General features: G+C 32.3%; 1 long non-coding RNA gene across 1 annotated transcript; it reads right to left on the reverse strand.

Annotated features, from left to right (window-relative positions):
* Positions 1-5,234: 5,234 nt before the first annotated feature.
* On the reverse strand, positions 5,235-9,393 carry LOC126827344 (uncharacterized). Its single transcript, XR_007682671.2, has 3 exons — positions 9,150-9,393; positions 8,377-8,479; positions 5,235-5,394 (listed from the first exon to the last, which is right to left on the reverse strand). It is a non-coding gene; the product is annotated as an uncharacterized LOC126827344 (long non-coding RNA).
* Between the last annotated feature and the right edge of the window lie 15,862 nt (positions 9,394-25,255).

Raw genomic sequence — 25,255 nt, forward strand, 5'->3', positions numbered from 1 at the left:
GGGTTAATAAACAAGTTATTAAATGCTATCATTGCTTATATTGTTCCAATACGGAAGACCTCGAGACCCTGTGGACCTGTGATACTTTCTCGAGATCCCAATTTAATGTTCTCGAGATCCCAATTTAATGTTAACGCATTAGAGGCTACAGTTTTTAACTGATTTTGTTTTTCGCATGTGTTTTGAAGCACTGGGGTCTTTCGATTTTCAGTATTCCGCAAACATCTGTTCCAGAGTTACTCCATTTGTCCGTATTTTTTCAAATATGGGTCGATGAGAGGACGGACCCTATGGATATTCAGCATTCTGTTACCTTCTGTTCCTAAATATAACCCACCCCTCTCCCAGAAAGCCTTGTTAACGTCATAGAGGCTTCACCTTTTAAATTTTTGTGTGAAGCATCGAGGTCATGAACTCTATTGATATACTGTTAGAAATGGGTGTTATTAAAAATTCTTGATTCAGGTGAAGTGCATAAATGAATAAACAACATTATTCAGCTAAGTTGTAGGGGTATGTGTATTGATTTTTCCTCATGATTTATATTCATTGTAAATTGATACAGATTGTCTAATTGCCTAACCGCAGTTGAATTTGAATCAATCTGATGGTTATTTGTCAATTTAATGTCGTTGTAAAATGAAACGAAGTAGCCGACGGTCTATATGTAACCTAGGTTAGGGCTAAACACCCTATACTAATTATCATAGAGACCTATAGCAAATTTCAAGTTTTCTGGACTTAGAAGTTGTCGACTTGAAATAAATATCCAACAAAACAAATTAATGATTAAAATGAAAGTGTAATTTAGAAAACATCCTTGAGGGGTAATGCTATTTAAGTGTAACATTACACTGCCTTGGATGCATCAGGCAGGTTACACTACTGGAAGTGGCAACTAGTTTCATGAATTAGTGTGATGTTCTGCACTAGTTGGGTATTATCAGTTTACACCACTAAAGCCCAGGAGTTACCCCTATTTAGGTGGCAACTAGTTTCAGCACTTAGCGATTTTCAGTGTTCCGCGACAAGGATGATCCCTGTCGTATTTAAAACATATAAGGTTTGCTGTCACAGAGATATATATAAAAAAGATTAGATAAAGATTAGATTTCTTGAAGGATGCTAGATCCTTATTCAATTTATTCAACATCCAGGTTTTCCTTTCCGATAATCTGCTGTTGAGACATAGATGGTGAGTGAGCTTCTTTCCACACATTGCGTGGCTATCTTTCCAGTTACTTTTGAAGCATTGGTGTCATCAGTAGAGGGACCCCTATTTATTTTCGGTGTTCCGTTGGATTTATCCTTGTGAATGGATAGAAGCTAGATTTTCGGAGAATGAACCTTATTGATTTACAGCGCTCCCCGACTTTTCGTTATTGTGTTATTCATACTTTTCCGTCTGGTGAACGCGAGAGATTTTCAAGATTTTTGTCCTAAAATCCACCGCGAAGGATTTGGGCCACAAGACAATAAACCATGTGGCCTGAAAAAATGCAAATTATGATATTTTAAATAAAACGTCGCCCACACATTAAATTGAAATAATTTAACAAGCAAGTCTGTAAATCAAAGCTTCGCATATTCAAAGCTAACGCAGTAAGGTTTTGATTTTCATATTTGGTATGAAGCATTTGGGGCCATAAAACGACGAACCCTATCGATTTTAATCATTTTTCAAATTTAGTGTAAAGCATTAGGACCATAAGACAGTGGATGGACCCTATCATTAATTTGTCCGTTTATTCGTATATAGTTAGCAGTTTTCCTTTCCATCAAATGCCAGAGTAGTTCTTCGAGGTCATTTTTTTTATTATCAATTAAGGTGTGAAGTATTTGGCGGCTGGGCCAATGGTTGTTTCACAACGTGCAGACACTATCACTATCATAAGGTTTCGGGAAAACTGTAGATCTGGGGACATTATTATATGTCGTCAAGATCTCGACACTATTAACTCGAGATCTCAATGTCAATATCTCGAGAACATTAACTCGAATTCTTGAGATCGTTAACTCAGGATGGAACTATCCCAGGAAAATTATCAGGGGATCTGGAGAACATTAAATTGAGATCTGGAGATAATTACCAGGTGATCACGGGATTTTGATAAAGTATCACAGGTTCACAGGATCTCGAGACCTTCTAGAAAATGTTGCATGACCCCTATACGCTTCTGTACCTTCCTTACTCTCGTGTCATTTTTAAAATTGTGTGTGTGTTTTTTTTGTTTTTTGTTTTTGTATAAATGTTTCTTAAATATTTCTAACTAGCAGGATACCCGGCTTCGCTCGGGATTCATAACTCCGAAACCGGAAGTGGTAGACTAACGCCCCTGGCCTATGTTACTCCCCGGTCCGAGCTACCCCTATACCCCAAATTTCAGATTCGGGGCAGACCTAGTGTAGCCGCCAACCCCGAACAGACAGACAGACAGACAAACGACAGTCACAAATATATATATAGAAGATAGATAGATAGATAGAAGATAGATTTATAGGTTACTTTGTTCGTATAGGCAGCTTAATATAATATGCCACTTTGAATATGTTATACAGATATACAGTATTATAGTTTAAATTACAAATATTACGTAATTACGCACTCCGTTTAAAATCGAAATTCGGATTTCAATGCTAAATTATGTTTATGTTTAGTAGACGGTTAAATATCAGTTGCTATTGTGTACTCACAGTTAAATCGTAAACAATTAATTAACAGTTAATATTTATATTTATCTGGTAATATTTTATGTTTATGGCTAAACGGTTAAATACCAGTTAATAGTTTTTATTCACTTAATACCAGTTAATATTCTATATTAAAGTTTACACGATTAATTAAGCGATATATTTCTACCTATTTTAAATAAATTAAGCTCAAAACTTCAAAAACCCTATACAGTAGTCAGTAGAATTAATCTCCTTAAAATTAATTAGTTTAGAAATTCATCTAAAATATTGAAAAATCTCGACGACGGGGAATGACGGCAAAGATATATGTATGTTATATTTAATCTCATTAACATTAAATTAATTAAAACTAATCTAAAAGACATAAAGTCTCGACGACGGCGTGTGTCGGTACGACAACATACAATCACAATACACTCTAACTAGGTATGAATTCAACTCACTTAATGTAGTTTAAAATAAAGTGATTATTGAATAGATGAGTTGATAGGATTACAATATGTTGTAATACAGTAGAATTATAGAATGGTATATATATATATCGAAGATATGTAAAATATGTCAGTATACCATTTACTCTTCTACAAGACATATCTACTACTTTTAATAATCAACATGTCGTCTGTTTCCAGAAATATTCTAGCTAAACGTTTACTGAACAACTGGTTAATCAAGAATCCTCTAGACTCGTACAATACAGGAAGTTTTGATATTGATGAAAGTCTAACAGAACTGAGTTGGTTACACGATCTAACTACGACTACATCCACATCATCTATTGGTCACCAATTACCAGTATCAACAGATATCTACAGTAACATCATTGCCCACCCAACAGTATTAAATTCAAATAGTTCTACAGAATATAGAGTGCATAAGAATGCCGACGCAATTAGACCAGCATATTCTTACGCCAATCTCATCTCTATGGCCATTAACGAATCACCGGAGAAGGAAATGAACATCTCATCTATTTACCAGTGGATCACCGTGAACTTTCCTTATTACAAAATGGCTGATACTCACTGGAAAAATTCAATTCGACATAATTTATCTTTGAATAAACGCTTTGAGAAAGTTCCACGAAGAAACAATGAATCTGGTAAAGGTGGATATTGGAGAATAAAACCAGAATTCAATGACGTCAGTAGACAACATGGCGGTATAAGTAAGAGAATCAGCAGTGAAGAAAGTCGTTTAAGTCCATCATGTAAAAGAATAAAGTTACAAGAAGAATCTCTGGCTGTAATAAACCATAACTCTAATGAAAAATACAATAATGTTTCAGATGATGATATTATGACTTATCCAATGTCTTCATCAGTTTCAAATTGTGACGTCAACTCTGATGACTTGACGTGTTTTGATGATTTGCTTGTGTTTAACTTTACTGATGATTCAAAAAATCAACAACTAAATGATATTTGTTCAGATCTAACAGCAGATGCTATTTGTGATGATGATTGGTGGAACAAAGCTTTAGGTTTTATAGACGAACCTAATGAACTAAGTGATGATAAAAATAATAAACTTAATACATCAGATCTGGTTTCATCTTTAAATAATGATGACCAAGAAATATATATTCCAGCTTTAGAAAATGTTGATGATGATGATGATGATGATATCTGTACTTTAGGCTTTATAGGTGAAACTAATGAACTAAGTGATGACCTTTCTTCATCTTTAAATAATGATGATAAAGAAATATATATTCCTGATTTAAATGATGAGAAAGAAATATATATTCCCGGTTTAAATAATGATAACAGCGAAATATATCTTCCAGCATTAGATAATGCTGATGATGATGTTGATATATGTAACTTGTTTCATGTTGATCATATTTTCTAAACATGTATGTCTTTGGTAAAATTTAATTATACATAGTGCTATAAATAATATGTATTTGATTTATTTAAATTGTATAAAGTAAATTTATAAAGAAAGAATGTTTTTGTCTGATATATAAGCAACATCAAGAAGCGAAAGCAGGGTTATCTTCCCTTTAATATCTATAAATCAGTTTTCTAATATTCGTAGATAGCTTAGAATACATGTTACCATTTATCCCGATATTGGCCTCCTGTACGAACTTAATACTACTGTTCATTTTAGTAATTGCTAATATAAAACAGGCGTGATCTAGACGAATTGCACATTTCCATAAAACTGATTTTGGAATTCCCTATTATGGATTGTGCAATTCGACACATCAGATTATTCAGTTCAATATAATTATTTCCACAATGTGTGAACACGCGTATATCATATTCAGATTAAGCAACTATATCTACACACCGTCTTGTCAAGTGTGTTGTTCGGGGGGTATTTTCATTTTGATTTCTACAAGGATTTATTTCCTGAACAGCCCGACCGTATCACTGGGATCTAGATTTAGAAGCACTGTTCTAGGTATTCTTTCACCCGTCTACTCGCTTTTAGGGAAAGGTCATGTCGTTGTTACCTTGGAGTTATTCTAATTGGGCGTTCGTATACTGAACGGTTAGCTACATAATGATGAAACAATTATCAGTAAATATTATGTATTATTTATTAGTTACTACATGTATATGTGCGCTGTTTCTATACAATATAACATTTTTATAATTCTGTTAAGATTCCATTTTAACCATCATTTTTTGGTATTATGATTGGTTTTGTTAGATACATGTAGCTACACAGCCATTACAACTTGATCTGAAATAAAAAATACATTGATTATTTATTACAGATGTATTATGTATATTTAAATACAGAGGTGACATGTTATAATAGTCTAAAAATAGATAATGAAAAAGTAATAGATTGAAAATTTCAATAAAATTACTTCAAACTGAGCAATCTTACGACTGTTTGAATAATAGGGTAGTCTTGGTTTTCATTGCTACCGTTGTTACGATAATAAATAAAATCTCGATTATCTTATCCAATTTTAAATCAAATTATAAAATGGCGATCGTGTTTCGATCCGTTCAAAATAGCAACCAACCGAAGTAGTAGAGACTTGATTATGGGCTTGTCATGTGAATAAATTAAATGTCGAATGAATAATCTATATAACATTTGAGAACAAAAGAAAGACTAGCAATAGATGGATTTAGCTTTTACATCGTTAATTGTATCAGGGTATAATAAATACCACATCAACTTATGCAAAACGAGAGCATTGTTGACGCTGCAATATACGTCCACATTCCTACTTTGAATGATATGGTACTTTTTAAAATGAAGAGAATGAAATATTAAATGGCTGTAATATGACAAGAGGCAACGAAGGCTAGGCGTTGGGTTTGTTTTGCAGACAAAATATTAACAAAAAAGTAGGTACGGTATAAGGAATAAATATGCAAAGTTCCAAGATGATCCATTCGGAATTGCAGCCTGTAGACGATAAATTCAAAAATTGGGCGTGGCTCTGCCCCTGGGGGTTGGATATGGAACAATATAAATAGGTATCACCCTGTTATTGAAATGATTGATATGCTGAATTTGAACAAAACCTGTTAATTATTGCAAGTTTACAGATAGAAACTATCAAAAAGTGGGTGTGGTACCACACCCCTGGGGTCGGGACATGCACCAAAATAAATACATGTAGTTGCTATCCTTACAGAATAAGGAATAAATATGCCTAGTTCCAAGATGATCCATTTAGAATTCCAGCCTGTAGACAAAAAAACAAAACTTGGGCGTTACTCTGACCCTAGGGGTTGGACATGGACCAATATTTAGGTACAACCCTATGCTGGATCATTCCGAATTGGATCCAAATCTGTTAATATTTGCAACCTGTATATCATTTACAGACAAAATATCAACAAAACCTGGGTGTGGCACCTCCGAAAGGCCGGATGTGTGTGTGTGGGGGGGGGGGGAGGAGGGCGTGCACCAACATCAATAGTTGCCGTGCTTAGGGTATAAGGAATAAGTATACCAAGTTTCAAGATATACCATTCAGAATTGTGGCCATCAGGCGTTAAAGGCAAATATTGGCCGTAGCTCTGCCCCGGGGGCCAGGGCATGCACGAAAATCAATAGTTGCCGCCCTTAGGCTATAAGGAATACATATGCCAAGTACCAAGCTGATCCATTCAAAATTGCGGCCTGTATACGATAAACACAAAAATTGGGCGTGGCTCTGCCCCTGGGAGTCGGGACATGCCGTCATTAGGCTGTAAGGAATACAATCCCAAGTTCCAAGACTACCCATTAAGAATCGCAGCCTGCAGACAACACCCACGAGACACATAGAAAAATGGACGTGGCTCTGCCCCTGGTGATCGGGCAATCACCAAAAAACAATAGGGTTCATCCTTAGGATATCAGGAATAGGTATGCAAAGTTTCAAAATGATCTGTTAAGAATTTCGGCCTGTAGGCGAAACACAAGACACACACACACACACAGACAGGGGCGACGGCAATATACACTGTACGTCCACATTATGGGCGTATAAAAAATCCATGACGATCATGTCATAATATTAAGGCCTAGCCTCTATGATTTGCGGAGTGAAGGTTAAGCCAATAATAAGTGGAAATTAATTACCCAATATATTCATAAACAATACTATTATAATAATATTAAGACAGAACAGTTCTGGAATATTATTGGCCTTTTAGTGCGGGGATAAGCCGACATATTAATTACCAGAATTCTATCGCTGTTTTGTGCTATTTTTCGCAGTAGGTGATCTGCGTGACGTCTTATGAACGGCATTTACAATAACATTAATAACTTTAACTTTGATATTAACAATATAATATAATATGCAATAACACTGTTACTCAAAATGACCTTGACATTAAAATTCAGATTTAAATGGCCATTGTTCAATCCAGTTTTTAATAAAGAGGGCTTCCAAAGACAAAACCTAATGGGAGTTAATTGGCATTCGCTATTATTGGTATTGAAGTTTACAGAGGAACCCAAGCTTCTGCGCATTGTCATTGTTTTACATATCATTAGTACATTGCCTATATCTGTTAGTGCAAAGTCCACACGACGCTGGTCAGTTTGTGCGTTTGGTTATACCCCCGTCAGACCGGGGTGGCGTCCTTACTGCGACGCTACGGCGACAGAAAATGGTCGCAGAGCGCGTCAAGATCGCCATAAGCGTGGTAAAAGTGTGGTGGAAACGCCAGATGTCGTGCCGGGTCTCTATGGTCCCCAATGATCGCCAAGTCACGGCGTTTGTTTTGACCATGTTCAAAACCAACGCCAAGGTTCTGCGATCTGACCTTGAAAGCTGTAAGAACGCGACTTTTTTCAAGTTTGTAAATTTTTGGGACATTTTCCCGCGTTGTGTTGACGTTTGCCGGCGACCTTGTGCATTTTCTGGTCGCTGTAAGGTCCCAGCAGCGCAGTAAGGACACCACCCCGGTCTGACGGAGGCATTAGAGAAGAAATGAAATGAAGACGCCAGCTATTGAAATCAAAATCTGGTTCAACAATAAATATTTACCCCCATACCTCTTCCAGTGATATCAATGAGTAATACTCACTGGGGACCACTTCAAAGTGTCTGGAACATTTTTTTTAAAGACAATATAGTGACATTACTGTAATAGAGTCTTCATACTAATGTGCATATGATTCAAGATAAATGGACACCTTTCACATGCTTTTCTTGAGAACGTAAAATAAAACCAATTTTTTTATTTAGAAAAATTGACTTACTTGCATACTTGTCCGCCAAAGCAAACTTTGTTGGTACAAGCATTAATAAAGCATCTTATTAAACCACATGAACTGATGCGCGATGGCCAGCTGGCAAATACTTCTGTGAAACATAAACATTAATCACATTTTAGATATGGAATACGGACAGGAGAATGTGTTAGAGTAGCATTCTTATTGATCTTTACGAAAATAATTCATCAATTTCTGATTATGCATTTGCGAGATATATTCATTCGTTTACTCTGATGTGATATTTGTAATAAATGTAATAATGCATTGTTAAAGTTTACGAGATCCAACACAATGTTCGGTGCTATGGCATCAACAATCAAATTTAGACACATTAACAATGTTCACAACTTTCAGGGCGTTTGATAGCCCTGTATGTGAAACTGGGATGCTGAATTTATAATCAAGATGATTCTTGTTAGTTTTATATTTTATATTCATATAATTGCAACATCAGGAGCAGGATTTAAATTTTGACGGGCGTTTCGGATTTGTTTCTTTTATATACAATATAAGATTGTCAATGGGTTGAAAATTAATTCGAAAGATTCCCTGCAAGGCTGCATTTTCAAGATCACTTAGTTTGCTGTTGCGGTTACATTAAGCATTATTTCATTACATTTTGTCTCCTAGCATATTGCCAGAAACCGTTTACCGCATATATAAATTTAATCAGAATTTAAAAGCAGCAGGAAGTGGATTGATATAGTTATAGAAAAATAAACAAAATATAAACGATAAATTGATGAAACTAAACATACCTGTAGTTGTGCAGATGATTGCAACAATCATCAAAGTTGTAAGTAAATATTTCATGGTGACTTGAGTTCGATAAAAGTCTCTGTATCGCTAGACAGTACAAGATATTAATGTCACAATTATTTAAATACGCACAATACACCAACGAATTGAATTGAACCTGACATCTGTTTTTGATAATATATAAGTATTGTGTGTGGTATAAGTGATAATCACAGCCCGGAAAATTAATTCTTAATTATTCTAGCACTTAACTGTGTTATATACAAGTGTGGGGTGTTAACGTTTCACTATTACATATCAGATAACGCAGTAACACGCATGTGTTTGATTCAAGGGCGTGATGGGCCGGGAAAATATGTCGGTATATTAGATTCAAAATTCTAACGTGCTATCGTCTAATTTCTAACTTCTGTTCATGTAATTTTTAACTTCTGTTTATGTAATTTCTAACTTCTGTTTATGTAATTTCTAACTTCTATTCATGTAACTTTTAAATTAAGACAATAAAAGTCAGAAATTACACGAATAGAAGTTAGAAATTAGACGATAGCATGTTAGAAAACCGCCTAGATTCTATAACTATAAATAATACCTTACACAGGGATTTAAGGTCAAATTTGTTACCTACCGTTACACAAATTAAGTTGATGTTCTTCATTTGAATTTTCTGCTAATATTAATACCTTCCTTACCCAAGGATCTTTGGGTGTAGCCTATATTTGAGACTATTTATGGACCAGATATCACAAATGATGGCTATTACAGTTTTCGAACTTATAGTCAATGACCTAGATACCTCAGGTGATTGCTTTGTCCTAGAACTGACCAAATTCATATCTTCATACTATGTTCAACTGTACCCCATTAAACTTAAGTCTGTTCTGGTATTATTGTTGGTGGCGAAAGTGTATAATATGAATTTTGACTTTTTACTATTAATGTCTAATTTCCATTTATTACCCCAGACATGAACAGTGTCTAAGCCTATCTTCGGAAGTTCTTCTTCACTAGAAACAAGAAGAACAGTATCACGCGCATAAAAGCAATATACTTAGGGTTACACTGTTTATTTTTATACCTAAGTTTAAATTACTGAATTCCACAGCTTGATCGTTTATAAAAACGGAGAATATTGTTGGTGTCAAAAGACACACTTTAACTTGTTTAACTTCTAAATTAACATCAAACCAATCTCTTGTAATTCTTGTATGATAACACGTACGAAATACACTTTTGGTATTAGTGTTCAATGACTGCACCGCCTTCAGAATCTTGCCATTTCCAAGGAATTTAAGGAGTTTATTCCATGGACTTTCTCTATGGCAAAAATCAAAAGCCTTGAACACATCAATAAACAGGCATAGGGGCGATATATTATATACGATATGTTATATATTAAGATGTATGAATAACATACTGGGGGATTGTATAAAACTAAAACATTATTTCTCTACAAATTTACTTTAAACAATTGGAATGAAACAAATAGTTACAAATAAATAAGGCAGCACTATGTATAATTAGATTTACAAAAGAATTAAATAATATTTAAAAAATATGATCGACATGAAACAAATTACATATATCAACATCATCATCAGCATTATCTAAAGTTGGAAGATATATTTCGTTATCATCATTATTTAAATCAGGAATAAATATTTCTTGATCATCATTATTTAAAGATGAAAACAAATCTGATGTATTAAGTTTATTATTTTTATCATCACTTAGTTCATTAGGTTCGCCTATAAAACCTAAAGCTTTGTTCCACCAATCATCATCACAAATAGCATCTGCTGTTAGATCTGAACAAATATCATTTAGTTGTTGATTTTTTGATTCATCAGTAAAGTTAAACACAAGCAAATCATCAAAACACGTCAAGTCATCAGAGTTGACGTCACAATTTGAAACTGATGAAGACATTGGATAAGTCATAATACCATCATCTGAAACATTGTCGTATTCTTCATCAAAATTATGGTTTATTACAGCCAGAGATTCTACTTGTAACTTGATTCTTTTACATGATGGACTTAAACTACTTTCTTCACTGCTGATTCTCTTCTTTATACCGACATGTTGTCTACTGACGTCATTAAATTCTGGTTTTATTCTCCAATATCCACCTTTACCAGATTCATTATTTCTCCGTGGAACTTTCTCAAAGCGTTTATTCAAAGATAAATTATGTCGGATTGAATTTTTCCAATGAGTATCAGCCATTTTGTAATAAGGAAAGTTTACAGTGATCCACTTGTAAATTGATGAAATGTTCATTTTCTTTTCCTGTGTTTCGTTAATGGCCATAGAGATCAGAGTGGCGTAAGAATGTGAAGGTCTAATGGTACCGCTATTCTTATGTACTTTATATTCTGTAGAACTATTTGAATTAAATACTGGTGGATGAACCAATATGTTATTGTGATTATCTGTTGAAACAGGTGATTTCTGGCTACTGGATGATGTAGAGGAAGGCGTGGTTAGGTTGTGTAACCAACTTAGTCCTTTCAGACTTTCATCAATATCACAACGAGCCGTATTGTACGAGTCTAGAGGATTCATGAATAACCAGTTATTTAGTAAACGTTTAGCTAGAATATTTCTAGAAACTGACGACATGTTGATCATTAAAAGTAGTAGATATGTCTTGTAGAAGAGTTAATGGTATACTGACATATTTTACATATCTTCTATATATACCATTCTATAATTCTACTGTATTATAACATATATTGTAATCCTATCAACTCATCTATTCAATAATCACTTCTATATCTTTATATTAGACCAGATTAAGTGAGTTAAGTTTATACCCCGTTAGAGTGTATTGTGATTCAATGCTGTCGTACCGACACACGCCGTCGCCGGGCCGTTTAGACTTTAAGATTAATTTTAATTAGATTAATTTGAATGAGATTAAGTAGAGTGTCCACGCATTTTTTGCCGTTAGTCGCCGTCGTCGAGATATTAAACATTGCGGATGAATTTCTAAATTAATTAATTTTAATGCGATTAATTATAATGACTACAAATTAGGTTTTTTTCGAACTTTCGAGATCTATTGATGTGGGTAGAAATAAACCTTGTAGCCGTAAAATATTATCTGACATTTTACAGTTGAATCATAATATTTAAACCATCTAACTTTGAATATAGAATACCATATTGAATAAAATCATGTTTATTAGACGGTTAAATATCAGTTAATATTTTATATTCACTGTTAAACAGTTTAATATCAATTAATATATTATATTCACGGTTACACGGTTAAATATCCGGCAATATTAATTTATATTTTATTATTTATTATTATTATTATTACATAATTTATATAGCGCAGATTCCACTATAAAGTGTTCGAATGCGCTTAACAATAATAGTATAAAATCATACAAAATGAAATAAACCATATAATTAAAACTATAATGGATAGAATTATTCCAAAATAAATTGTTTATAAAAATTTTTATTCATGGTTAACCAGTAAAATGTCAGATAATTTCAATTTAAACCGGGTTTTTAATTATTTAAACTATAATGCTGTATATCTGCTGTAAAGTCAACCTCGAATTAATTGAATAACACAGTATTTCAAGCTGCCTATGCGAACAAAGTAATTCACATATTTGTAATTTTAAAAAGAACACGAGATTCAAGAGATTTACAAACTGTCACACAATGGTATTGGGATAATATAAGCAATGATAGCATTTTAATCAATTGTTTATTAATCCTTTAAATGTGTATTTAAAAACAATACAACACTGATCAATTTATTGCTTTATTGGCAGAGAAAATAACTAGATTTTATGTCTAGTACACAAAGCAATATGATACAGGTAACCTTAAAATATAATATTGATAATAATATAATATATCTGATTCAAATGTACATAGACACCGTAGATTTTGTGATTAAAGGATGTAATCACCCAATTAACTCATTGGCATACTAGATCATGATGTCATAATAATATGAAAAATATTAATTCAATTCAAAAGCTGAACTGGTGTAGATTTGTTGCTGAAAAATCATGTGCTTTATTAATCTGAGCAGACATTAAGGATTCATTAAATTTTCAATGAGATATTAGAAATACTGATTTTAGGTTAAATCTGAACTACCTATTTTTAATTAATGTCCTTTAAATTGAACTAATTAAAACTAATCTAAAGGAACTAAGTCTCAACGACGGTGTATATCGGTGGGATCAAATGAAATCACAATATACTCTAACAAGGTATGAATTCAGCTCACTTAATGTAATTTAAAATAATGTGATTATTGAATAGAATAGTTGATAGGATTACAATATGTTATAATATAGTACAATTATAGAATGGTACATATAGAAGATATGTATAACATGTCAGTCAAGACACATCTACTACTTTTAATATCCAAAATGTCGTCTGTGTCGAGGAATGTTCTAGCTCAACGTTTACTAAATAACTGGTTATTCAAGAATCCACTAGTCTCGTACAAAACAGCCAGTGGTGATATTGATGAAAGTCTGAAAGAACTGAGTTGGTTACACGACTTTACCACAACTACATCCACATCATCCAAGATTGTTATTCGTCCGCCTGTATTAAGGTCAGCTAGTTATAAAAAATGTACAGATTATAAAAAACAATGGTTCCACGAAATCACCATATTCATCTCTATGGCCATTAACGAAACACCTAGGAAACAGATGAACATTTCATCAATTTACAAGTGGATCACTGTAAACTTTCCTTATTACAAAATGGCTGATACTCACTGGAAAAATTCAATCCGACATAATTTATCTTTAAATAAAGACTTTGAGAAAGTTCCACGGAGAAACAATGAATCTGGTAAAGGTGGATATTGGAGAATAAAACCAGAATTTAATGACGTCAGTAGACAACATGGCGCTATAAAGAAGAGAATCAGCAGTGAAGAAAGTAGTTTAAATCAGCAGTGAAGAAAGTAGTTTAAGTCCATCATGTAAAAGAATAAAGTTACAAGAAGAATCTCTGGCTGTAATAAAACATAATCCTGATGAAAAATACGACAATGTTTCAGTTGATGATATTATGACTCATCCAATGTCTTCATCGGTTTCAAATTGTGACGTCAACACTGATGATTTAAAATGTTTTGATGATTTGCTTGTGTTGAACTTTACGGATGATTCAAAACATCAACAACTAAATGATATTTGTTCAGATCTAACAGAAGATGCTATTTGTGATGATGATTGGTGGAACAAAGCTTTAGGTTTTATAGATGAAACTAATGAACTAAGTGATCATAAAAGTCATAAATTTGATATATCAGATCTTTCTTCATCTTCAGATAATGATGATAAAGAAATATATATTCCAGCTTTAGATAATAATGATGGTGATGTTGATATCTGTAACTTGTTTCATGTTGATCATATTTTCTAAATATTTATATATTTTGTATATTGAATGATACATAGTGCTACTTTATTTATTTGTAACTATAAATAATATATTATATTTGTTTTATTTAAATTGTATAAAATAAATGTATAGAGAAAGAATGTCTTGATCTTGTAGCATCATTCGGAAAGTGAAATGGGGTAACCGTATGTCTTAATATGAACAAAACAGTTTTCTTACATCCGTGGACAGCTTAGAATGTCTGTGAACATTCATTCTTAGATGGGGAAAACTTTCAGATTTGGATCTTAAATTATTGATGGTAGGGCCGTTATTGCCTCTGTTGGACGATTGTGATATTTCGGTTGAGGGAGTCGACTTGGCCTTTTCCAAATCCCATTCCCCGTCTACGTTACTGCAGAAAAGGTCATGAAAACCAATTAAGAACCGAGCGCGTGGATTTATTAAAAAGGTAATAGGTATTTTCCAAGGCATGAATCTTTGAACATCCTCTGTAAGAATGTTTACATCCTTACAATTCACAATATAATCGAGGTAATGTTAATGCAACTAGGACCATATTATATATTGTTTCGTCGATCATATTCCAGTATTAAAACGTAGAAATACACTATTACTAATAATAATATACCTCTTCGAGCAAGAGAATTATTAGAATAAAAAATAAAAACATATGTTAGTCTCGAAATGACCTAGTTTGTGTTGAAGGACATTACACACCCCCTCTCTCTCTCCCTCTCTCTCTCTCTCTCTCGGTTGGATGGCCAAATGGTTAGCACCTGCGCGCTGTATCATAAGGCCTGTCATTGAGTCAATTGGCGTGGTTTCGAATCCCCGTTTGTACTTGACAAGGATTAGGGTTGCCTGTCCAACCTCGTGGGTTTTCTCCGGGTCCTCCGGTTTCCTCCCATTGCTAAAGACCCCTACGCTCAAGCGAATTAGTGAAATAAAATTAAACTATATGTTAGTCCCAAAATGACCTAGTCTGTGTCGAGACTATTTCTGCTAATAATGTTAATACCTTCTTTACCCAAGATTTGGTGTATCTTTGAGACTATATATGTACCCAATATCACAAATGATGGCTATCACAGTTTATGAACTAATATAGTCATTAACCTAAATACCTTAAGTGATTGTTTTGTCTTAGATCTGACCAAATTCAAATCACCATACTATGTTCAACTGTACCCCATTAAACCGAAGTCTGTTCTGGTATTATTGTTGGTGACGAAAGTGTAAAATTTTGACTTTTTACTATTAATATCTAATTTCCATTTATTACACCAGATATGAACAGTGTCTAGCATATTGTCGAAAGTTCTTCTTCACTTGGCACAAGAAGAACAGTATCACGCGCATAAAAGCAAGATACTTAGGGTTACACTGTTTATTTCTATACCTAAGTTTAAATTACTGACTTCCACAGCTTGATCGTTTATAAAAACGGAGAATATTGTTGATGTCAGAAGACACACTTATTTAACTTCTAAATTAACATCAAACCAATCCGTTGTAATTGTTGTATGGTAACTCATACGAAATACAATATTGGTATTAGTGTTCAATGACTGCACCGCGTTCAGAATCTTGCCATTTCCAAGGAATTTAAGGAGTTTATTCCATGGACTTTCTCTATGGCAAAAATCAAAAGCCTTGAACACATCAATAAACAGGCATTGGGGCGATATATTATATACGATATGTTATATATTAAGATGTATGAATAACATACTGGGGGATTGTATAAAACTAAAACATTATTTCTCTACAAATTTACTTTATACAATTTGAATAAAACAAATACATATTATTTATAGTTACAAATAAATAAGGCAGCACTATGTATAATTAAATTTACAAAAGAAATAAATATTTAAAAAATATGACCAACATGAAACAAGTTACATATATCAACATCATCATCAGCATTATCTAAAGTTGGAATATGTATTTCGTTAGCATCATTATTTAAATCAGGAATAAATATATCTTGATCATCATTATTTAAAGATGAAACCAGATCTGATGTATCAAGTTTATTATTTTTATCATCACTTAGTTCATTAGGTTCGCCTATAAAACCTAAAGCTTTGTTCCACCAATCATCATCACAAATAGCATCTGCTGTTAGATCTGAACAAATATCATTTAGTTGTTGATTTTTTGATTCATCAGTAAAGTTAAACACAAGCAAATCATCAAAACACGTCAAGTCATCAGAGTTGACGTCACAATTTGAAACTGATGAAGACATTGGATAAGTCATAATACCATCATCTGAAACATTGTCGTATTTTTCATCAGAGTTATGGTTTATTACAGCCAGAGATTCTTCTTGTAACTTGATTCTTTTAGATGATAAGCTTAAACTACTTTCTTCACTGCTAATTCTCTTCTTTATACCGCCATGTTGTCTACTGACGTCATTAAATTCTGGTTTTATTCTCCAATATCCACCTTTACCAGATTCATTGTTTCTTCGTGGAACTTTTTCAAAGCGTTTATTCAAAGATAAATTATGTCGAATTGAATTTTTCCAGTGAGTATCAGCCATTTTGTAATAAGGAAAGTTTACAGTGATCCACTTGTAAATTGATGAAATGTTCATTTTCTTTTCCTGTGTTTCGTTAATGGCCATAGAGATGAGAGTGGCGTAAGAATGTGAAGGTCTAATGGTACCGTTATTCTTATGTGCTCTATATTCTGTAGAACTATTTGAATTAAATACTGGTGGATGAACCAATATGTTACTGTAATTATCCGTTGAAACAGTTGATTTCTGGCTACTGGATGATGTAGAGGAAGGCGTGGTTAGATTATGTAACCAACTCAGCTCTGTCAGACTTTCATCAATATCACAACGAGCCGTATTGTACGAGTCTAGAGGATTCTTGAATAACCAGTTATTTAGTAAACGTTTAGCTAGATTATTTCTAGAAATAGACGACATGTTGATTATTAAATGTAGTAGATATGTCTTGTAGAAGAGTTAATGGTATACTAACATATTTTACATATCTTCTATATATACCATTCTATAATTGTACTGTATTACAACATATTGTAATCCTATCAACTAGTCTATTCAATAATCACTTTATTTTAAATTACATTAAGTGAGTTGAATTTATACCTAGTTAGAGTGTATTGTGATTTCCTTTTTTAATCGCATCGATACACGCCGTCGTCGGGACGTTTAGTCTCTCTGGATTAGTTTTAATTACCGATAGTTCAATTTTAAAGAGATTAATTAATACATGTAGTATATCAGCGATATGTTTTGAACGATTCGGATTTGATTCGTTTACCGATAATCCCAGTCGCCAAGTTGTTTAACCTTTTGGATTAATTCCATTAGTCTATAGTATTTTAGATCGTTTGGGATGTATTCATTTAGTTTCAATTTGAATGAATAGGTTTAATTAATCAAGATGAAGATTTATGTCTAAGCGCCTATAAAGCACACGGTACAGAATACATAATATCAATAGTATCAAAATTATAGTATCTATATACCTGTGAAAATCTGAATATATTTTAAATTGGGATTTTAATTAAATAATAATTTCTATTACAATTATAATTCCACAATGCGTGGATTTGCCAAATTTACAGACGTCTATCCCTAAAAGATATACATGCAAACGCATGAATGAATGATAATATTAAATAACACTCGTTTACTTGCGACTTTGTAACCATCGTGGGATTACACATTATCAGATGCATTCAAATGTCTATTCCGTTGATGCTATTAGTCGATTATGATTTGTTGGTAGTGTTCTAAGAGTCTGATGAACTAATGTTAACCCGTTTAATATCTACAGTTAATGGGTTAATCTGCTTTTTCAATTGTCAACCTCGAATTAATTGAATAACATATTCAAAAGGCATAGTATTTCAAGCTGTCTATGCGAACAAAGTAATTCACATATTTGTAATTTTAAAAAGAACACGAGATTCAAGAGATTTACACATTGGCACATAATGGTATTGGAATAATATAATATATCTGATTAAAATGTAGATAGACATCGTACATTGTTTGATTAAAGAATGTAATCACTCAATTAACAGATTGGCATACTAGATCATGATGTCATGATAATATGAAAAATATTAATTCAATTTAAAAGCTAAAATGGTGAAGATTGGGCACTGAAAAATCATGGGCTTTATTAATCTGAGCAGACATAAAAGATTCCTTAAATTTTCAATGAGATATTAGAAATACTGATTTTAGATTAAATCTGAACTACCTATTTTTAATTAAAATCCTTTAAATCGAACTAATTAAAACTAATCTAAAGGAACTAAGTCTCGACGACGGTGTATATCGGTGGGATCAAATGAAATCACAATATACTCTAACTAGGTATAAATTCAACTCACTTAATGTAGTTTAAAATAAAGTGATTATTGAATAGAATAGTTGATAGGATTACAATATGTTATAATACAGTACGATTATAGAATGGTATATATAGAAGATACGTAAAATATATATATATATATATATATATATATATATATATATATATATATATATATATATATTCATACGATAATCTCATCTCTATGGCCATTAACGAAACACCGGGGAAGCAGATGAAGATTTCATCCATTTACAAGTGGATGACTGTAAACTTTCCGTATTACAAAATGGCTGATACTCACTGGAAAAATTCAATTCGAAATAATTTATCTTTGAATAAACACTTTGAGAAAGTTCCACGGAAAAATAATGAATCTGGTAAAGGTGGATATTGGAGAATAAAACCAGAATTTAATAACGCCAGTAGACAACATGGCGCTATAAAGAAGAGAATCAGCAGTGAAGAAAGTAGTTTAAGTCCATCATGTAAAAGAATAAAGTTACAAGAAGAATCTCTGGCTGTAATAAAACATAACTCTGATGAAAAATACGACAATGTTTCAGATGATGATATTATGACTTATCCAATGTCTTCATCAGTTTCAAATTGTGATGTCAACCCTGATGATTTTTAAAATGTTTTGATGATTTGATTGTGTTGAACTTTACTGATGATTCAAAACATCAACAATTAAATGATATTTGTTCAGATCTAACAGCAGATGCTATTTGTGATGATGATTGGTGGAACAAAGATTTAAGATTTATAGATGAAACTAATGAACTAATTCGTCATAAAAGTCATAAATTTGATATATCAGATCTTTCTTCTTCAGATAATGATGATAAAGAAATATATATTCCAGCTTTAGATAATAATGATGATGATTTTGATATCTGTAACTTGTTTTATGTTGATCATATTTTCTAAATATTTATATATTTTGTATATTGAATTATACATAGTGCTACCTTATTTTTTGCAACTATAAATAATATATTATATTTGTTTTATTTAAATTGTATAAAGTAAATGTATAGAGAAAGAATGTCTTGATCTTATAGCATTACCCGGAAAGTAAAATGGGGTAACCGTATGTCTTAATATGAACAAAACAGTTTTCTTACTTACATCCGTGGACAGCTAAGAATGTCTGTGACCATTCATTCTTAGATGGGGAAAACTTTCAGATTTGGACCTTAAATTATTGGTGGTATAGGGCCGTAATTGCTTCAGTAAGACGATTGTGATAATTCGGTTGAGGGACTCGACTACGTCTTTTCCAAATCCCATTCCCCGTCTACGTTACTGCAGAAAAGGTTGTGATAACCAATTAAGAACCGAACGCATGAATAAATTAAAAAGGTAATAGGTATTTTCCACGGCATGAATCTTTGAACATCCTCTGTAAGAATGTTTATATCCTTACAATTCACAATATAATTGAGATAGAATGTTAATGCAACTAGGACCATATTATATATTCTTTCGTGGATCATATTCCAGTATTAAAACGTAGAAATACACTATTCATTAATAATAATATACCTCTTCGAGCAAGACAATTATTAGAATAAAAAATAAAAACATATGTTAGTCTCGAAATGACCTAGTTTGTGTTGAAGGACATTACACCCCCCTCCCTCTCTCTATCGGTTGGATGGCCGAATGGTTAGCACCTGCGCGCTGTATCATAAGGCCTGTCATTGAGTCAATTGGCGTGGTTTCGAATCCCCGTTTGTACGTGACAAGGATTAGGGTTGCCGGTCCAACCTCGTGGGTTTTCTCCGGGTCATCCGGTTTCCTCCCATTGCTAAAGACCCCTACGCTCAAGCGAATTAGTGAAATAAAATTAAACTATATTTTAGTCCCGAAATGACCTAGTCTGTGTCGAGTGGACTTATGCCCCATTTAAATTTTCTGCTAATAATGTTAATACCTTCTTTACCCAAGATTTTGTGTATCTTTGAGACTATATATGGACCCAATATCACAAATGATGGCTATCACAGTTTATGAACTAATTTATTATAGTCAATAACCTAAATAAATCAAGTGATTGCTTTGTCTTAGATCTGACCAAATTCATATCACCATACTATGTTCAACTGTACCTCATTAAACTGAAGTCTGTTCTGGTATTATTTTTGGTGGCGAAAGTGTAAAATTTTCACCAGATATGAACAGTGTCTAGCATATTGTCGAAAGTTCTTCTTCACTTGGCACAAGAAGAACAGTATCACGCGCATAAAAGCAAGATACTTACACTGTTGATTTCTATACCTAAGTTTAAATTACTGAGTTACACAGCTTGATCGTTTATAAAAACGGAGAATATTGTTGGTGTCAGAAGACACACTTATTTAACTTCTAAATTAACATTAAACCAATCCGTTGTAAATGTTGTATGGTAACTCATACGAAATGCATTCTTGGTATTAGTGTTCAATGACTGCACCGCGTTCAGAATCTTGCCATTTCCACGGAATTTAAGGAGTTTATTCCATGGACTTTCTCTATGGCAAAAATCAAAACCCTTGAACACATCAATAAATAGGGATAGGGACAATATATTATATACGATATGTGATATATTAAGATGTATGAATAACATACTGGGGGATTGTATAAAACTAAAACATTATTTCTCTACAAATTTACTTTATACAATTTGAATAAAACAAATACATATTATTTATAGTTACAAATAAATAAGGCAGCACTATGTATAAAACATTATTTCTCTACAAATTTACTGTATACAATTTGAATAAAACTAATACATATTATTTATAGTTACAAATAAATAAGGCAGCACTATGTATAATTAAATTTAAAAAAGAAATAAATATTTAAAAAATATGAAACAAGTTACATATATCAACATCATCATCAGCATTATCTAAAGTTGGAATATGTATTTCGTTATCATCATTATTTAAATCAGGAATAAATATATCTTGATCATCATTATATAACGATGAAACCAAATCTGATGTATTAAGTTTATTATTTTTATCATCACTTAGTTCATTAGGTTCGCCAATAAAACCTAAAGCTTTGTTCCACCAATCATCATCACAAATAGCATCTGCTGTTAGATCTGAACAAATATCATTTAGTTGTTGATTTTTTGATTCATCAGTAAAGTTAAACACAAGCAAATCATCAAAACACGTCAAGTCATCAGAATTGACGTCACAATTTGAAACTGATGAAGACATTGGATAAGTCATAACATCATCATCTGAAACATTGTCGTATTTTTCATCAGAGTTATGGTTTATTACAGCCAGAGATTCTTCTTGTAACTTTATTCTTTTACATGATGGACTTAAACTACTTTCTTCACTGCTGATTCTCTTCTTTATACTGCCATGTTGTCTACTGACGTCATTAAATTCTGGTTTTAATCTCCAATATCCACCTTTACCAGATTCATTGTTTCTTCGTGGAACTTTTTCAAAGCGTTTATTCAAAGATAAATTATGTCGAATTGAATTTTTCCAGTGAGTATCAGCCATTTTGTAATAAGGAAAGTTTACAGTGATCCACCTGTAAATTGATGAAATGTTCATTTTCTTTTCCTGTGTTTCGTTAATGGCCATAGAGATGAGAGTGGCGTAAGAATGTGAAGGTCTAATGGTACCGTTATTCTTATTTGCTCTATATTCTGTAGAACTATTTGAATTACATACTGGTGGATGAACCAATATGTTACTGTAATTATCTGTTGAAACAGGTGATTTCTGGCTAATGGATGATGTAGAGGAAGACGTGGTTAGATTATGTAACCAACTCAGCTCTGTCAGACTTTCATCAATATCACAACGAGCCGTATTGTACGAGTCTAGTGGATTCTTGAATAACCAGTTATTTAGTAAACGTTTAGCTAGAATATTTCTAGAAACAGACGACATGTTGATTATTAAAAGTAGTAGATATGTCTTGTAGAAGAGTTAATGGTATACTAACATATTTTACATATCTTCTATATATACCATTCTATACTTCTACTGTATTACAACATATTGTAATCCTATCAACTAGTCTATTCAATAATCACTTCTATATCTTTATATTAGACCAGATTATGTGAGTTAAGTTTATACCCTGTTAGAGTGTATTGTGATTCAATGTTGTCGCACCGACACACGCCGTCGTCGGGGAGTTTAGTCTTTTAGATTAATTTTAATTAGTTTAATTTTAATGAGATTAAGTAGAGTATCCACGCATTTTTGCCGTTATTCGCCGTCGTCGAGATATTAAACATTGCAGATGAATTTCTAAATTAATTAATTTTAATGCGATTAATTATAATGACTACAATATAGTTGTTTTTCACTTTCGAGATTTATTGATGTAGGTAGGAATAAACCGTGTAGCCGTAAAATATTATCTGACATTTTACTGTTGAATCATAATATTTAACTTTTTAACTTTGAATATAGAATACCATATTGAATAAAATCATGTTTATTAGACGGTTGAATATCAGTTAATATTTTATATTCACTGTTAAACAGTTTAATATCAATTAATATATTATATTCACGGTTACACTGTTAAATATCCGGCAATATTAATTTATATTTTATTATTTATTATTATTATTATTACTGTTGAATCATAATATTTAACTTTTTAACTTTGAATATAGAATACCATATTGAATAAAATCATGTTTATTAGACGATTAAATATCAGTTAATATTTTATATTCACTGTTAAACAGTTCAATATCAATTAATATATTATATTCACGGTTAAACGGTTAAATATCAGGTAATATTAATTTATATTCATGGTTAACCAGTAAAATGTCAGATAATTTCTATTTAAATCGGGTGCTTCCTTATTTAAACTAGAATGTATATCTGCTTTTTCAAAAGTCAACCTCGAACTAATTAAATAACATATTCAAAAGGCATAGTATTTCCAGCTGCCTATGCGAACAAAGTAATTCACATATTTATAATTTTAAAAAGAACACGAGATTCAAGAGATTTACACACTGGCACATAATGGTATTGGAATAATATAAGCAATGATAGCATTTTAATCAATTGTTTATTAACCCTTTAAATGTGTATTTAAAAAAAATACAACACTGATCAATTTATTGCTTTATTGGCAGAGAAAAAAACTATATTTTATGTCAAGTACACAAAGCAATATGATACAGGTAACCTTAAAATATAATATTGATAATAATATAATATATCTGATTAAAATGTACATGGACATCGTACATTGTTTGATTAAAGGATGTAATCACCCAATTAACTGATTGGCATACTAGATCATGATGTCATGATAATATGAAAAATATTAATTCAATTTAAAAGCTGAACTGGTGTAGATTTGGCGCTGAAAAATCACGTGCTTTATTAATCTGTGCAGACATTAAGGATTCATTAGATTTTCAGTGAGAAATTAGAAATACTGATTTTAGATTAAATCTGAACTACCTATTTTTAAATTAATATCCTTTAAATTGAACTAATTAAAACTAATCTAAAGGAACTAAGTCTCGACGACGGTGTATATCGGTGGGATCAAATGAAATCACAATATACTCTAACTAGGTATGAATTCAAATCACTTAATGTAGTTTAAAATGAAGTGATTATTGAATAGAATAGTTGATAGGATTACAATATGTTATAATACAGTACAATTATAGAATGGTATATATAGAAGATACGTAAAATATGTCAGTATACCATTCCACAAGACACATCTACTACTTTTAATATCCAAAATGTCGTCTGTGTCAAGGAATGTTCTAGCTCAACGTTTACTAAATAACTGGTTATTCAAAAATCTACTAGACTCGTACAACATAGCCAGTGGTGATATTGACGAAAGTCTGAAAGAACTGAGTTGGTTACACAACTTAACCACAACTACATCCACATCATCCAGAAGCCACCAATTATCTGTATCAGATAACGTCGTCCGCCTGTATTAAGGTCAGCTAGTTATACAGAATGTACAGATTATAAAAACATTGGTTCCATAAAACCACCATACGCCAAATCTCATCTCTATGGCCATTAACGAAACACCGGGGAAGCAGATGAAGTTTTCATCAATTTACAAGTGGATCACTGTAAACTTTCCGTATTACAAAATGACTGATACTCACTGAAAAAATTCAATTCGACATAATTTATCTTTGATTAAACACTTTGAGAAAGTTCCACTGAGAAATAATGAATCTGGTAAAGGTGGATATTGGATAATAAAACCAGAATTCAGTGACGTCAGTATACAACATGGCTGTATAAAGAAGAGAATCAACAGTGAAGAAA

The sequence above is a fragment of the Patella vulgata genome, chromosome 7 (assembly GCF_932274485.2).
Source record: "Patella vulgata chromosome 7, xgPatVulg1.2, whole genome shotgun sequence".
NCBI classification, from domain to species: domain Eukaryota; kingdom Metazoa; phylum Mollusca; class Gastropoda; family Patellidae; genus Patella; species Patella vulgata.